This window comes from Triturus cristatus, chromosome 1_1 (assembly GCF_964204655.1).
Source record: "Triturus cristatus chromosome 1_1, aTriCri1.1, whole genome shotgun sequence".
Classification (NCBI taxonomy): domain Eukaryota; kingdom Metazoa; phylum Chordata; class Amphibia; order Caudata; family Salamandridae; genus Triturus; species Triturus cristatus.
Genome location: NC_140579.1, coordinates 1,140,495,423 through 1,140,512,522, shown reverse-complemented (window position 1 = coordinate 1,140,512,522; position 17,100 = coordinate 1,140,495,423).

The window sequence follows — 17,100 nt, the reverse complement described above, 5'->3', positions numbered from 1 at the left end:
GTGAAGTAGTGGCATTGCTGGCATTGGTCACCAGGTAGTTCTCACCTGGTATGTACTGTCCAGGGTCCACAAAGCCTGGTGTCACCATAGTGACACTGGCACATGTGTCCCTGTAGGCTTGAGCCACTTTGTCATTAATTAAAGGAGTCTGTCTGTACTTGCCCAGGTTACTGGGGCTCACAGTCAGGGACAAATCAATGTCCCCATCACAGATCAAGACTGCCTGTGTCAGGGTTCTGTCTAAGTCAGAATCTCCTTCAGTTCCCATAGTGATTCCCACTACACCCTTTGTCTGGGGACCAACACTGCTAACAGTAGTACTGGGAGCAGGTGCCTTAGGGGCAACAGTGTTGGGGGCTCCACCCTTTTTGCAATCACTAGTCCAGTGAGTTGTATTTTTGCAATGATTGCACCAGGGTTTCTTTTGACCTTCTTTCTTCTTTTTGGACTGTTGTTGGGACCCACCCTCCTTAGCAGTAGTTTGGGGCCCTGTTGAAGACTTCTGGTCTTTAGGTTTCTGATCTCCACCCTTTTGGTCTGTTTTCTTCTGATCACCCCCTTGGCCCTGGTTCTGGTTCTTTTGCTTAACCCTGGTTCTGACCCATTTGTCTGCCTTCTTTCCCAATTCTTGGGGAGAGGTCAGATCAGAGTCAACCAAGTGTTGATGCAGTTGCTGGTTTTGACAGTTGTTTAAAATCTGTTCTCTCATCATCAAATTATACAATCCTGTAAAATCAGATACCTTACTTCCCAGCAACCAACCCTCCAAAGCCTTAGTGGCACATTCAACATATTCAGACCAGTCCTGAGTCTGTGTCTTTTGGGTGTCTCTGAACATTAACCTGTACTGTTCAGTGGTTAAGCCTAACCCATCTACCAGAACACTCTTCAGGACTCTGTAGTTTCTGACATCCTCTTCTCTAGCAGTGAGGAGTCTGTCTCTGCCTCTTCCTTCAAAGGAGAGCCAGAGGATTGCTGCCCACTGGTCTTCAGGAACCTGCTGTACTTTGCAGGCTCTCTCAAGAGCAGTTATCCATTTGTGGATGTCATCCCCACTTTTGTAGGGGGGCACAACCTTAGACAGGTTCCTATTATCAAAGACCCTATCTTTGTCCTTAGGGACAATGCTGCCACCAGTGGGTATAGACCCACTCTCTCTAGGTTGCCTAGCCTTGTTCAGTTTTTCTTCCATCAGGGCTACTTCTAGCTCCTGCTTCCTGATCCTCAGCTGGGCTTCCTGCATTCTGGCCTCATGTTCCCTCCTCTGAGGGGTGGTCAGTCTCCTTCTGGAGTGATCTTGAGAGCCTCTAGAGCCATGGGAAGCATTGGAGTCACCTGAGCGATTCCTTTGCCTTCCAAGCCCTGTGTTAAGTCCACTGGGGAGATCCAATGGGGTGAACCCACTGTCAGTCCCCAATAGCCTTAGTTTAGCTGGGCCAAGTATAACACTTGGCACTGGGCTAGTTCTCCCTTCATCCCCACTCACATCTGTATCCCCATCACTTTCTTCCTCTGTGGTAGGCATCCCATCTAAGGGGTGACTATTGAAAGGGGGTACCTCTGTGGCATCTTCAGAAGGGGGGCCTCCTGTTCCTGTCCCTAAGGGGGCTAACTGGGAAGCTTTCTTGAGTTCTCTCTGATTCTCATCATTCTGTAAGAGTTCTCTGAGCTCAGCAGAGTTAGGGTTCTTGGGCTGTTTAAGGCCTCTAAGAGTTGCCAAATGCCTGAGCTCATTCTGATTAAGGGTAGCAAAGCTGGATGGTGCCCTCTGGGGGTCACTCTCAACAGAGATGGGTACAGTGGACCCCTCTGCCCCGGCCATTGCTCTTAAGTGTGGGTGGATGTGTTGCAATCTACCTACACTTGGGTTTGCCTACTAAACCTATCTAGCAGTTGTAGTCAGGGTGTGCTACTCCCTTTGCTCTACAACAACTAAGTTCAGTAGAACTTATGTATATCTAATCTTGTTTTATATGTACCTACAGGTACCTATGTGATCTTTCAATTGGTAACCAAGAGATTACAATGGTAAAACACAGCAAGCTCAAATCCAACCGCTGCTCACCAATGTGAGAAGTTGGCCTGGTATATGATGCTCACTAGTTAAAGTGATCACCTTGTACCATGCCAAGCAACCCTTATGGTGTGGTTGTAAGTCAACCTTTTCGGACTAGCTGCCCTAGTGGTAGCGTAGGCTAAGCAGTCTTTGAGGCTAAACTCGTGAAGCGTGTTAAGCCAGCTGTTTTACCAAATGCAACCCCCTTTTATACCAATGAAAGGACACAACACAGATATATATTCAAAATATATATGTATTTATTTCTCAAAGTAACCCCTAGTCTCTTTATGAGCACAGGAGCACAAATCGTCAAACAAGATTATCACAGAATACACAGAAGTTGCACGTTATATGGATAGGCCCTGGTGGCCACTCAAACCATATACTAAAATAGTGGTATAAGTACCACGAACAGAAAAGGGAAAAGGCCTAGGGCCTCTAGAATCGCTGGGCCTACAAGGAGCTAACGTCAGTTAGTGACCAGGAGGTCCACGGGTGGCGTGTGCAGAGCAAATAGTCACACGCGTGCTCCCATAGGTTTCAATGGGTGCGTAAAAAGTACAAAGTTACTGCAAAGAGGATCTTCCGGATGGACTAGGAACTCAAGATTTGGAACACAGGCACTAGAGATGTAATACTACACTTGGGCACAGGTGTGCCAGCTTTACCTCACCCACAGGAAGCGGGTGCATAGGCCTCGAAGTGCGTCGGGTTTCTTCTATCTGTTCCGTGGAGCTTGAAGACAAAGATGCTGCAGGCGGTCGGTCCGGGAGAGATGCAGTGGATCCAAGAGTGGATCGGAGATGTTGAAGACCTGTAAGCAGAGGGGACAGTGTTCACAGTCACTAGCCAGTGACCAGCGTGGCACCAGGTGGGTACCAGGCAATGTCGGGTGCAAACAGGAAGAAAGGGGTAGCTTGTCTCTGCAGCCACGTGGTCCCTGGAGGTCGACGACGTCCAGGAGTCGGCTCACGAGCTGTCCCACGCAGGCTCTCGCTGTCGGCGGTGTCGGCGACTTGATTGAAGCAAACAAGCCTTGGCAAAAGCAATTGTTGTAGGAAAAGGAAATAAGCTGATGGTTCTGACCAGCAAGGTCAGAAGGACTGCTCCTTTGGAGGGGAGCAAGGGCCAGTCTGGAGCAACCAGACCAGCGGTGTATTTCTTGAAGTTCGTCGCCAAGATGGCTACTAGCCAGCGGGCCAGCAACCGGTTAGGCGCGTCGAGTGGCAAAATGCAGAAGGGCCCCACGCAGATCGTGGAGATGCTGGAGGGCTCACCTTTGGTGCAGATGCTGCTCGGGTGTTGGGCTTCTCAGATCCCAAAGCACAACTTGGAGGGAGCCTCGGTTGTTGCACTTGTCAGCTTGTCGTAGTCGTTCCAAGATGGCTGGCTCCACGTGTCTCGGTGCCTCCACGGGTCTCCTCTTTTCAGGGACTGTGGATCGGGCGGTGAGAGGTCTGGAGGTCCAGGTCTTGTCAGTCTCTGGGCTCGGGCTCCGGCGGGAGGCGGCGGCAAAGCAGACGTTGATTCGCTGGATGGTGCTTGCGTTAGCAAGGTGGTCACTCCCTGACCACAGGGGAGATTGGCTTCAGTCCTCTGTGCAGCAGAGCGTCGAAGTTCCCGTCTTCTTCTTAGTTTTAAGTTGATTCCAGGATGTCTGAAGTCTTAGGACACTGCTCCTACCTTTAAGCGGATTCTAGGGGCCGGACTACCTGCTAGGTCCCTCCCTATGGGTGGGACCAGGAAGGGGGGTGGTTACACCCCCAATCCTTTGTCCAGCTCGCCCCAGGCCCGGGACTGGCGTGCCCCAGGACCGGTTTGAACTGGCATATGCACCGAGGCTCCTTGTGAGCCACAGGCATGTCTGGTTTCTTTCAAGCCCTACCTGACCAATACACAAAATCCTGTCTGGGGTGGGGCACGCACCTCCCCTGGCAGGAAACCCTTTGTCCACACCTCCCAAGCTGGAAGGACTCCCAGCAGCAGGAGGGCAGACTTGTGTCTGTGGTGGCAGCATCCATTTTGTGGAGCTGAGGCTATGTCTGATTTTACCCGGGTGAGGCACTGTACATGTCGTGTCCCTCTAGAAGGGTGGAATGCTAACCCCGTCGCCAGAATTGGCGAGGGGTTAGTATTCCAATTCGTATGACACCTTACTCGACATGTTTTGATAAAGCCAAACCAAAGTTAGCATTTAACCGCGAGGTTCATAATGCACTTAAGAGTATATGGTATGACGATATCTGGAAACAGTAGAAGGAAGTTGTTCCGACCACTGCAGACAGGCTCAGCTCATGCCAGAGCACCATCTCACATGGAACCAAGCACTCTGCCTTCAGGATTGTTAAGGCGAAACCATAGGAGTGACTTATAGGTTACCAGGTGTCCCATTTAAGGTTAGGTATAGGTCTACTACACCTAAGTAAGAGGTGATTACACCAACTTACCCCAGCTGAGTGATCAGCTAGTTGTGTCAGATTGTTAGGCCAAGCCTGGGGTGGCATAATACATGCTGCAGCCCCTGGCAGGCCTTGGGTACACCAATGCCCTGGGTACCTAGTGTACACTGGTACAGGGGCTGACAGGGTGATCCACTTCCAATTGGTTATGCACCTAGGGTGCATAGTTGTAATTTAGTACAGAGAACAGCAGGCTGGGGGTCTGATTGGCAGGCCCACAGCCTCAATATGTCAAAAACCAGTGAAGCAAAAAGCAAAAATTTGGGGTGACCATAGGATAGCAGACCCTACTCTCCTACAGTCAGTGTCAGTCAATGTCAGTCAGTGTCAGTCAATGTCAGTCAGTCAGTGTCAGTCAGTCAGTGTTAGCCAGTGAGTGTCTGTCAGTCAGTGAGTGTCAGTCGGTGTCAGTCAGTCAGTGTCAGTCAGTGAGTGTCAGTGAGTGTCTGTAAGTGTCAGTCAGTGTCAGTCAATTTCAGTCAGTGTCAGTCAGTGTCAGTCAGTGAATGTCAGTCAGTAAGTGTCAGTGAGTGTCAGTAAGTGTCAGTCAGTGTCAGTTATGTCAGTCAGTGTCAGTCAGTGTCAGTCAGTGAATGTCAGTCAGTGAGTGTCAGTCAGTGCCAGTCAGTCAGTTTCAGTCAGTGTCAGTGAGTGAGTGTCAATCAGTGTCAGTGAGTCAGTGCCAATCAGTGTCAGTGAGGCAGTGTCAATCAGTGTCAGTCAGTGAGTGTCAGTAAGTGTCAGTCAGTGAGTGTCAGTCAGTGAGTGTCAGTCTGTGTTAGTCAGTGTCAGTCAGTGTCAGTCAGTGTCAGTCAGTGTCAGTCAATGTCAGTCAGTCAGTGTCAGTCAGTGTCAGTCATTGTCAGTCAGTCAGTGTCAGTCAGTCAATGTCAGTCAGTCAGTGTCAGTCAGTGAGAGTCAGTCAGTGTCAGTCAGTGTCAGTCAGTCAGTGTCAGTCAGTGGCAGTCAGTGTCAGTCAGTCAGTGTCAGTCAGTCAGTGTCAGTCAGTGTCAGTCAGTGTCAGTGTCAGTCAGTCAGTGTCAGTGCCAGTCAGTCATTGTCAGTCAGTGTCAGTCAATCAGTGTCAGTCAGTCTGTGTCAGTCAGTGTCAGTCAATCAGTGTAAGTCAGTCAGTATCAGTCAGTCAGTGTCAGTCAGTGTCAGTCAGGCAGTATCTGCCAGTGTCAGTCAATCAGTGTAAGTCAGTCAGTATCAGTCAGTCAGTGTCAGTCAGTGTCTGTCAGGCAGTATCTGCCAGTGTCAGTCAGTCAGTGTCAGTCAGTACCAGTCAGGCAGTATCAGTCAGTGTCAGTCAGCAAGTGTCAGCCAGGCAGTATCAGTCAGTGTCAGTCAGTCAGTGTCAGTCAGTGTCAGTCAGGCAGTATCAGTCAGTGTCAGTCAGTGTCAGTCAGTCAGTGTCAGTCAGTGTCAGTCAATCAGTGTCAATCAGTGTCAGTCAGTCAGTCAGTCAGTATCAGTCAGTCAGTCAGTGTCAGTCAGTGTCAGTGAGTCAGTGTCAATCAGTGTCAGTGAGTCAGTGTCAATCACTGTCAATGAGTCACTGTCAATCAGTGTCAGTCAGTGAGTGTCAGTGAGTGTCAGTCAGTGAGTGTCAGTCAGTCAGTGTCAGTCAGTGTTAGTCAGTGTCAGTCAGTGTCAGTCAGTGTCAGTCGGTCAGTGTCATCCGGTCAGTGTCAGTCAGTGACAGTAAATGTCAGTCAGTGAGTGTCAGTCAGTGAGTGTCAGTCAGTGTCAGTCGGTCAGTGTCAGTCGGTTAGTGTCAGTCAGTGTCAGTCAGTGTCAGTCAGTCAGTGTCAGTCAGTCCGAGTCAGTCATTGTCAGTCAATGTCAGTCAGCGTCAGTCAATGTCAGGCAGTCAGTGTCAGTCAGTCAGTGTCAGTCAGTGAGTGTCTGTCAGTCAGTGAGTGTCAGTGAGTGTCAGTGAGTGTCAGTGAGTGTCTGTCAGTCAGTGTCAGTCAGTGTCAGTCAGTGTCAGTCAGTGTCAGTCAATGTCAGTCAGTGTCAGTCAATGTCAGTCAGTCAGTGTCAGTCAGTCAGTGTCAGCCAGTCAGTGTCAGTCAGTCAGTGTGAGTCAGGCAGTATCATACAGTGTCAGTCAGTTAGTGTCAATCAGTGTCAGTCAGGCAGTATCAGTCAGTGTCAGTGTCAGCCAGTCAGTGTCAGTCAGTGTCAGTCAGTCAGTGCCAGTCAGTGTCAGTCAGTGTCAGTCAGGCAGTCAGTCAGTGTCAGTCAGTCAGTGTCAGTCAGTCAGTGTCAGTCAGTCTGTGTCAGTCAGTGAGAGTCAGTCAGTGTCAGTCAGTCAGTGTCAGTCAGTGTCAGTCAGTCAGTGCCAGTGTCAGTCAGTCAGTGTCAGTCAGTGTCAGTCAGTGTCAGTCAGTCAGTGTCAGTCAGTGTAGGAGAGTAGGGTCTGCTATCCTATGGTCACCCCAAATTTTTGCTTTTTGCTTCACTGGTTTTTGACATATTGAGGCTGTGGGCCTGCCAATCAGACCCCCAGCCTGCTGTTCTCTCTACTAAATTTACACTATGCACCCTAGGTGCATAACCAATTGGAAGTGGATCACCCTGTCAGCTCTGTACCAGTGTACACTAGGTACCCAGGGCATTGGTGTACCCAAGGCCTGCCAGGGGCTGAAGCATGTATTATGCCACCCCAGGCTTGGCCTAACAATCTGACACAACTGGCTGATCACTCAGCTGGGGTAAGTTGGTGTAATCACCTCTTACTTAGGTGTAGTATACCTATACCTAACCTTAAATGGAACACATGTTAACCTCTAAGTCACTCCTATGGCAGGCCTTAACAATCCTGAAGGCAGAGTGCTTGGTTCCATGTGAGATGGTGCTCTGGCATGAGCTGAGCCTGTCTGCAGTGGTCGGAACAACTTCCTTCTACCGTTTCCAGATATCGTCATACCATATACTCTTGAGTGCATTATGAACCTCGCGGTTAAATGCTATCTTTGGTTTGACTTTATCAAAACATGTCGAGTAAGGTGTCATACGAATTGGAATACTAACCCCTCGCCAGTTCTGGCGACGGGGTTAGCATTCCACCCTTCTAGAGGGACACAACATGTACAGTACCTGAAACCAGGGTAAAATCAGATATAGCCTCAGCTCCACAAAATGGATGCTGCCACCACAGACACAAGTCTGCCCTCCTGCTGCTGGGAGTCCTTCCAGCTTGGGAGGTGTGGACAAAGGGTTTCCTGCCAGGGGAGGTGCATGCACCACCCCAGACAGGATTTTGTGTATTGGTCAGGTAGGGCTTGAAAGAAACCAGACATGCCTGTGGCTCACAAGGAGCCTCGGTGCATATGCCAGTTCAAACCGGTCCTGGGGCACACCAGTCCCGGGCCTGGGGCGAGATGGACAAAGGATTGGGGGTGTAACCACCCCCGTTCCTGGTCCCACCCATAGGGAGGGACGTAGCAGGTAGTCCGGCCCCTAGAATCCGCTTAAAGGTAGGAGCTGTGTCCTAAGACTTCAGACATCCTGGAATCAACTTGAAACTAAGAAGAAGACGGGAACTTCGACATTCTGCTGCACAGAAGACTGAAGGAAATCTCCCCTGTGGTCAGGGAGTGACCACCTTGCTAACGCAAGCACCACCCAGCGAATCAACATCTGCTTTGCCACCGCCTCCCGCCAGAGCCCGAGCCCAGAGACTGACAAGACCTGGACCTCCAGACCTCTCACCGCCCGATCCACAGTCCCTGAAAAGAGGAGACCCGTGGAGGCACCGAGACACGTGGAGCCAGCCATCTTGGAACGACCACGACAAGCTGCAAGTGCAACAACCGAGGCTCCCTCCAAGTTGTGCTTTGGGATCTGAGAAGCCCAACCCTCGAGCAGCATCTGCACCAAAGGTGAGCCCTCCAGCATCTCCACGATCTGCGTGGGGCCCTTCTGCATTTTGCCACTTGACGCGCCTAACCAGTTGCTGGCCCGCTGGCTAGTGGCCATCTTGGCCTCGAACTTCAAGAAATACACCACTGGTCTGTTGCTCCAGACTGGCCCTTGCTCCCCTCCAAAGGAGCAGTCCCTCTGACCTTGCTGGTCAGAACCATCAGCTTATCTTGTTTGCTTCGATCAAGTCGCCGCCACCGCCGACAGCGAGAGCCTGCGTGGTACAGCTTGTGAACCGACTCCTGGGCGTCGTCGACCTCCAGGGACCACGTGGCTGCAGAGACAAGCTACACCTTTCTTCCTGTTTGCACCCGACATTGCCTGGTACCCACTTGGTGCCACGCTGGTCACTGGCTAGTGACTGTGAACACTGTCCCCTCTGCTTACAGGTCTTCGACATCTCCAATCCACTCTTGGATCCACCGCATCTCTCCCGGACCGACCGCCTGCAGCATCTTTGTCCACAGGCTCCACAGAACAGATAGAAGAAACCCGACGCACTTCGAGGCCTATGCACCCGCTTCCTGTGGGTGAGGTAAAGCTGGCACTCCTATGCCCAAGTGTAGTATTACATCTCTAGTGCCTGTGTTCCAAATCTTGAGTTCCTAGTCCAACCGGAAGATCCTTTTTGCAGTAACTTTGTACTTTTTACGCACCCATTGAAACCTATGGGAGCACGCGTGTGACTATTTGCTCTGCACACGCCACCCGTGGACCTCCTGGTCACTAACTGAAGTTAGCTCCTTGTAGGCCCAGCGATTCTAGAGGCCCTAGGCCTTTTCCCTTTTCTGTTCGTGGTACTTATACCACTATTTTAGTATATGGTTCGAGCGGCCACCAGGGCCTATCCATATAAAGTGCAACTTCTGTGTATTCCACTGTAATCTTGTTTGACGATTTGTGCTCCTGTGCTCATAAAGAGACTAGGGGTTACTTTGAGAAATAAATACATATATATTTTGAATATATATCTGTGTGGTGTCCTTTCGTTGGTATAAAAGAGGGTTGCATTTGGTAAAACAGCTGGCTTAACACGCTTCACGAGTTTAGCCTCAAAGACTGCTTAGCCTACGCTACCACTAGGGCAGCTAGTCCGAAAAGGTTGACTTACAACCACACCATAAGGGTTGCTTGGCATGTGTAGGAGAGTAGGGTCTGCTATCCTATGGTCACCCCAAATTTTTGCTTTTTGCTTCACTGTTTTTTGACATATTGAGGCTGTGGGCCTGCCAATCAGACCCCCAGCCTGCTGTTCTCTCTACTAAATTAAAACTATGCACCCTAGGTGCATAACCAATTGGAAGTGGATCACCCTGTCAGCCCCTGTACCAGTGTACACTAGGTACCCAGGGCATTGGTGTACCCAAGGCCTGCCAGGGGCTGAAGCATGTATTATGCCACCCCAGGCTTGGCCTAACAATCTGACACAACTGGCTGATCACTCAGCTGGGGTAAGTTGGTGTAATCACCTCTTACTTAGGTGTAGTATACCTATACCTAACCTTAAATGGGACACCTAGTAACCTATAAGTCACTCCTATGGCAGGCCTTAACAATCCTGAAGGCAGAGTGCTTGGTTCCATGTGAGATGGTGCTCTGGCATGAGCTGAGCCTGTCTGCAGTGGTCGGAACAACTTCCTTCTACTGTTTCCAGATATCGTCATACCATATACTCTTAAGTGCATTATGAACCTTGCGGTTAAATGCTATCTTTGGTTTGGCTTTATCAAAACATGTCGAGTAAGGTGTCATACGAATTGGAATACTAACCCCTCGCCAATTCTGGCGATGGGGTTAGCATTCCACCCTTCTAGAGGGACACGACATGTACAGTACCTGAAACCCGGGTAAAATCAGACATAGCCTCAGCTCCACAAAATGGATGCTGCCACCACAGACACAAGTCTGCCCTCCTGCTGCTGGGAGTCCTTCCAGCTTGGGAGGTGTGGACAAAGGGTTTCCTGCCAGGGGAGGTGCATGCACCACCCCAGACAGGATTTTGTGTATTGGTCAGGTAGGGCTTGAAAGAAACCAGACATGCCTGTGGCTCACAAGGAGCCTCGGTGCATATGCCAGTTCAAACCGGTCCTGGGGCACACCAGTCCCGGGCCTGGGGCGAGCTGGACAAAGGATTGGGGGTGTAACCACCCCCCTTCCTGGTCCCACCCATAGGGAGGGACCTAGCAGGTAGTCCGGCCCCTAGAATCCGCTTAAAGGTAGGAGCTGTGTCCTAAGACTTCAGACATCCTGGAATCAACTTAACACTAAGAAGAAGACGGGAACTTCGACGCTCTGCTGCACAGAGGACTGAAGCCAATCTCCCCTGTGGTCAGGGAGTGACCACCTTGCTAACGCAAGCACCATCCAGCGAATCAACGTCTGCTTTGCCGCCGCCTCCCGCCGGAGCCCGAGCCCAGAGACTGACAAGACCTGGACCTCCAGACCTCTCACTGCCCGATCCACAGTCCCTGAAAAGAGGAGACCCGTGGAGGCACCGAGACACGTGGAGCCAGCCATCTTGAAACGACCACGACAAGCTGACAAGTGCAACAACCGAGGCTCCCTCCAAGTTGTGCTTTGGGATCTGAGAAGCCCAACACCCGAGCAGCATCTGCACCAAAGGTGAGCCCTCCAGCATCTCCACGATCTGCGTGGGGCCCTTCTGCATTTTGCCACTCGATGCGCCTAACCGGTTGCTGGCCCGCTGGCTAGTAGCCATCTTGGCGACGAACTCTACGAAATACACCGCTGGTCTGGTTGCTCCAGACTGGCCCTTGCTCCCCTCCAAAGGAGCAGTCCTTCTGACCTTGCTGGTCAGAACCATCAGCTTATTTCATCTCCTACAACAATTGCTTTTGCCAAGGCTTGTTTGCTTCGATCAAGTCGCTGACACCGTCGACAGCGAGAGCCTGCGTGGGACAGCTCGTGAACCGAATCCTGGACGTCGTCGATCTCCAGGGACCACGTGGCTGCAGAGACAAGCTACACCCTTCTTCCTGTTTGCACCCGACATTGCCTGGTACCCACCTGGTGCCACGCCGGTCACTGGCTAGTGGCTGTGAACACTGTCCCCTCTGCTTACAGGTCTTCAACATCTCCGATCCACTCTTGGATCCACTGCATCTCTCCCGGACCGACCGCCTGCAGCATCTTTGTCTTCAGGCTCCACAAAACAGATAGAAGAGACCCGACGCACTTCGAGGCCTATGCACCCGCTTCCTGTGGGTGAGGTAAAGCTGGCACACCTGTGCCCAAGTGTAGTAATACATCTCTAGTGCCTGTGTTCCAAATCTTGAGTTCCTAGTCCATCCGGAAGATCCTCTTTGCAGTAACTTTGTACTTTTTACGCACCCATTGAAACCTATGGGAGCACGCGTGTGACTATTTGCTCTGCACACGCCACCCGTGGACCTCCTGGTCACTAACTGACGTTAGCTCCTTGTAGGCCCAGCGATTCTAGAGGCCCTAGGCCTTTTCCCTTTTCTGTTCGTGGTACTTATACCACTATTTTAGTATATGGTTTGAGTGGCCACCAGGGCCTATCCATATAAAGTGCAACTTCTGTGTATTCTACTGTAATCTTGTTTGACGATTTGTGCTCCTGTGCTCATAAAGAGACTAGGGGTTACTTTGAGAAATAAATACATATATATTTTGAATATATATCTGTGTGGTGTCCTTTCATTGGTATAAAAGGGGGTTGCATTTGGTAAAACAGCTGGCTTAACACGCTTCACGAGTTTAGCCTCAAAGACTGCTTAGCCTACGCTACCACTAGGGCAGCTAGTCCGAAAAGGTTGACTTACAACCACACCATAAGGGTTGCTTGGCATGGTACAAGGTGATCACTTTAACTAGTGAGCATCATATACCAGGCCAACTTCTCACGTTGGTGGCAGCGGTGGGATTTGAGCTTGCTGTGTTTTACCATTGTAATCTCTTGGTTACCAATTGAAAGATCACATAGGTACCTGTAGGTACATATAAAACAAGATTAGAAATACATAAGTTCTACTGAACTTAGTTGTTGTAGAGCAAAGGGAGTAGCACACCCTGACTACAACTACTAGATAGGTTTAGTAGGTAAACACAAGTGTAGGTAGATTGCAACACATCCACCCACACTTAAGAGCAAAGGCCGGGGCAGAGGGGTCCACTGTACCCATCTCTGTTGAGAGTGACCCCCAGAGGGCACCATCCAGCTTTGCTACCCTTAATCAGAATGAGCTCAGGCATTTGGCAACTCTTAGAGGCCTTAAACAGCCCAAGAACCCTACCTCTGCTGAGCTCAGAGAACTCTTACAGAATGATGAGAATCAGAGAGAACTCAAGAAAGCTTCCCAGTTAGCCCCCTTAGGGTCAGGAACAGGAGGCCCCCCTTCTGAAGATGCTACAGAGGTACCCAGTTCCAATAGCCATCCCTTAGATGAGAATCATACTACAGGGGAGGAAAGTGGTGAGGATACAGAAAGTAGTGATGATGAAGGGAGAACTAGCCCAGTGCCAAGTATTATACTTGGCCCAGCTAAACTAAGGCTATTGGGGACTGACAATGGGTTTACCCCATTGGATCTCCCCAGTGGACTTAACACAGGGCTTGGGAGGCAAAGGAATCGCTCAGGTGACTCCAATGCTTCTCATGGCTCTAGAGGCTCTCAAGGTCACTCCAGGAAAAGGATGACCACCCCTCAGAGGAGGGAACATAAGGCCAGAATGCAGGAAGCCCAGCTGAGGATCAGGAAGCAGGAGCTAGAAGTAGCCCTGATGGAAGAAAAACTGAACAAGGCTAGGCAACCTAGAGAGAGTGGGTCTATACCCACTGGTGGCAGCATTGTCCCTAAGGACAAAGATAGGGTCTTTGATAATAGGAACCTGTCTAAGGTTGTGCCCCCCTACAAAAGTGGGGATGACATCCACAAATGGATAACTGCTCTTGAGAGAGCCTGCAAAGTACAGCAGGTTCCTGAAGACCAGTGGGCAGCAATCCTCTGGCTCTCCTTTGAAGGAAGAGGCAGAGACAGACTCCTCACTGTTAGAGAAGAGGATGTCAGAAATTACAGAGTCCTGAAGAGTGTTCTGGTAGATGGGTTAGGCTTAACCACTGAACAGTACAGGTTAATGTTCAGAGACACCCAAAAGACACAGACTCAGGACTGGTCTGAATATGTTGAATGTGCCACTAAGGCTTTGGAGGGTTGGTTGCTGGGAAGTAAGGTATCTGATTTTACAGGATTGTATAATTTGATGATGAGAGAACAGATTTTAAATAACTGTCAAAACCAGCAACTGCATCAACACTTGGTTGACTCTGATCTGACCTCTCCCCAAGAATTGGGAAAGAAGGCCGACAAATGGGTCAGAACCAGGGTTAAGCAAAAGAACCAGAACCAGGGCCAAGGGGGTGATCAGAAGAAAACAGACCAAAAGGGTGGAGATCAGAAACCTAAAGACCAGAAGTCTTCAACAGGGCCCCAAACTACTGCTAAGGAGGGTGGGTCCCAACAACAGTCCAAAAAGAAGAAAGAAGGTCAAAAGAAACCCTGGTGCAATCATTGCAAAAATACAACTCACTGGACTAGTGATTGCAAAAAGGGTGGAGCCCCCAACACTGTTGCCCCTAAGGCACCTGCTCCCAGTACTACTGTTAGCAGTGTTGGTCCCCAGACAAAGGGTGTAGTGGGAATCACTATGGGAACTGAAGGAGATTCTGACTTAGACAGAACCCTGACACAGGCAGTCTTGATCTGTGATGGGGACATTGATTTGTCCCTGACTGTGAGCCCCAGTAACCTGGGCAAGTACAGACAGACTCCTTTAATTAATGAAAAAGTGGCTCAAGCCTACAGGGACACATGTGCCAGTGTCACTATGGTGACACCAGGCTTTGTGGACCCTGGACAGTACATACCAGGTGAGAATTACCTGGTGACCAATGCCAGCAATGCCACTACTTCTCATAGTGTGGCAGTTGTTAACTTCTCATGGGGAGGGGTAACTGGCCTCAAAAGGGTTGTGGTTAGTGCAGACCTCCCAGTAGAATGTTTGTTGGGCAATGACCTAGAGAGTTCTCTATGGTCAGAAGTGGAGTACAGGACTCATGCAGAGATGTTAGGTATATCATCACATGTCCTTGCTGTGACCAGGTCACAGGCCAAAAAGTGCCTCACTGAACCTCAGGTCTTGGATCCTGGAACAATGGACCAAGCACCTACCAAGAAGAAGAACAGGAGGGTCAAGGCTGTGCCTTCCACCCTGCCTCAGAGTGATGATCAGCCTTCCCAGGAAGCTGATCTAGAGGACCCTGAAGGAACTGTCCCTGAAGAGCTTGAACCTGATCAGGTTGAGTTTCTGGGGACAGGGGGACCTTCAAGGGCTGACTTGAGGCAGGCTCAGTTATCCTGTCCCTCTCTTGAACCCCTCAGACAGCTGGCTGCTGCTGAGGCTGCTGGGAATGCTCAAGGTACCCATAAAGTGTATTGGGATGAAGGGCTCCTTTATTCAGAGGCTAGAGACCCCAAGCCTGGTGCTACCAGGAGGTTGGTTATACCTCTGCAATTTAGGGGCTTCCTTCTTACCTTGGCCCATGATATTCCTTTAGCAGGACACTTAGGCCAGAATAAGACTTGGGACAGGCTTGTCCCTCACTTTCACTGGCCTCATATGAATGAAGATACAAAGGAGTTTTGTCGCTCCTGTGTGACCTGCCAAGCCAGTGGCAAATCAGGTGGCACAACAAAGGCCCCCCTAATACCACTACCTGTGGTGGGGGTCCCCTTTGAAAGAGTGGGAATAGACATAGTGGGTCCCATGGATCCTCCCACTGCATCTGGGCACAGATTTATACTGGTGGTAGTGGATCATGCCACCAGGTATCCAGAGGCAATTCCCCTTAGGACCACTACAGCACCTGTTGTGGCCAGGGCCCTGCTGGGAGTATTCTCCAGAGTGGGGTTTCCTAAGGAGGTAGTATCTGACAGAGGTACCAACTTTATGTCAGGATACTTGACAGCTATGTGGAAGGAATGTGGTGTCAACTACAAGTTCACCACCCCTTATCACCCACAATGCAATGGGCTTGTTGAGAGATTCAACAAGACCCTAAAGGGTATGATCAAAGGATTACCTGAAAAGCTCAGGCGAAGATGGGACATCCTTCTACCCTGCCTTCTGTTTGCTTACAGAGAGGTCCCACAAAAAGGAGTTGGCTACAGCCCCTTTGAATTGTTGTTTGGGCACCCTGTAAGAGGCTGTGAGAAGTTGGCCTGGTATATGATGCTCACTAGTTAAAGTGATCACCTTGTACCATGCCAAGCAACCCTTATGGTGTGGTTGTAAGTCAACCTTTTCGGACTAGCTGCCCTAGTGGTAGCGTAGGCTAAGCAGTCTTTGAGGCTAAACTCGTGAAGCGTGTTAAGCAAGCTGTTTTACCAATAGTAACCCCCTTTTATACCAATGAAAGGACACCACACAGATATATATTCAAAATATATATGTATTTATTTCTCAAAGTAACCCCTAGTCTCTTTATGAGCACAGGAGCACAAATCGTCAAACAAGATTATCACAGAATACACAGAAGTTGCACTTTATATGGATAGGCCCTGGTGGCCACTCGAACCATATACTAAAATAGTGGTATAAGTACCACGAACAGAAAAGGGAAAAGGCCTAGGGCCTCTAGAATCGCTGGGCCTACAAGGAGCTAACGTCAGTTAGTGACCAGGAGGTCCACGGGTGGCGTGTGCAGAGCAAATAGTCACACGCGTGCTCCCATAGGTTTCAATGGGTGCGTAAAAAGTACAAAGTTACTGCAAAGGAGATCTTCCGGGTTGACTAGGAACTTAAGATTTGGAACACAGGCACTAGAGATGTATTACTACACATGGGCACCGGAGTACCAGCTTTACCTCACCCACAGGAAGCGGGTGCATAGGCCTCAAAGTGCGTCGGGTTTCTTCTATCTGTTCCGTTGAGCCTGGGACAAAGATGCTGCAGGCGGTCGGTCCGGTAGAGATGCGGTGGATCCAAGGGTGGATCGGAGATGTTGAAGATCTGTAAGCAGAGGGGACAGTGTTCACAGTCACTAGCCAGTGACCAGCGTGGCACCAGGTGGGTACCAGGCGATGTCGGGTGCAAACAGGTGATGAGGGGTAGCTTGTCTCCGCAGCCACGTGGTCCCTGAAGGTCGACGACGTCCAGGAGTCGGCTCACGAGCTGTCCCACGCAGGCTCTCACTGTCGGCGGTGTCGGCGACTTGATCGAAGCAAACAAGCCTTGGCAAAAGCAATTGTAGAAGGATTCGGAAATCAGCTGTTGGTTCTGACCAGCAAGGTCAGAGGGATTGCTCCTTTGGAGGGGAGCAAGGGCCAGTCTGGAGCAACCAGACCAGCGGTGTTTGTCGTAGATTTCGTCGCCAAGATGGCCACTAGCCAGCGGGCCAGCAACCGGTTAGGCGCGTCGAGTGGCAAAATGCAGAAGGGCCCCACGCAGATCGTGGAGATGCTGGAGGGCTCACCTTTGGTGCAGATGCTGCTCGAGGGTTGGGCTTCTCAGGACCCAAAGCACAACTTGGAGGGAGCCTCGGTTGTTGCACTGGTCAGCTTGTCGTAGTCGTTTCAAGATGGCTGGCTCCACGTGTCTCGGTGCCTC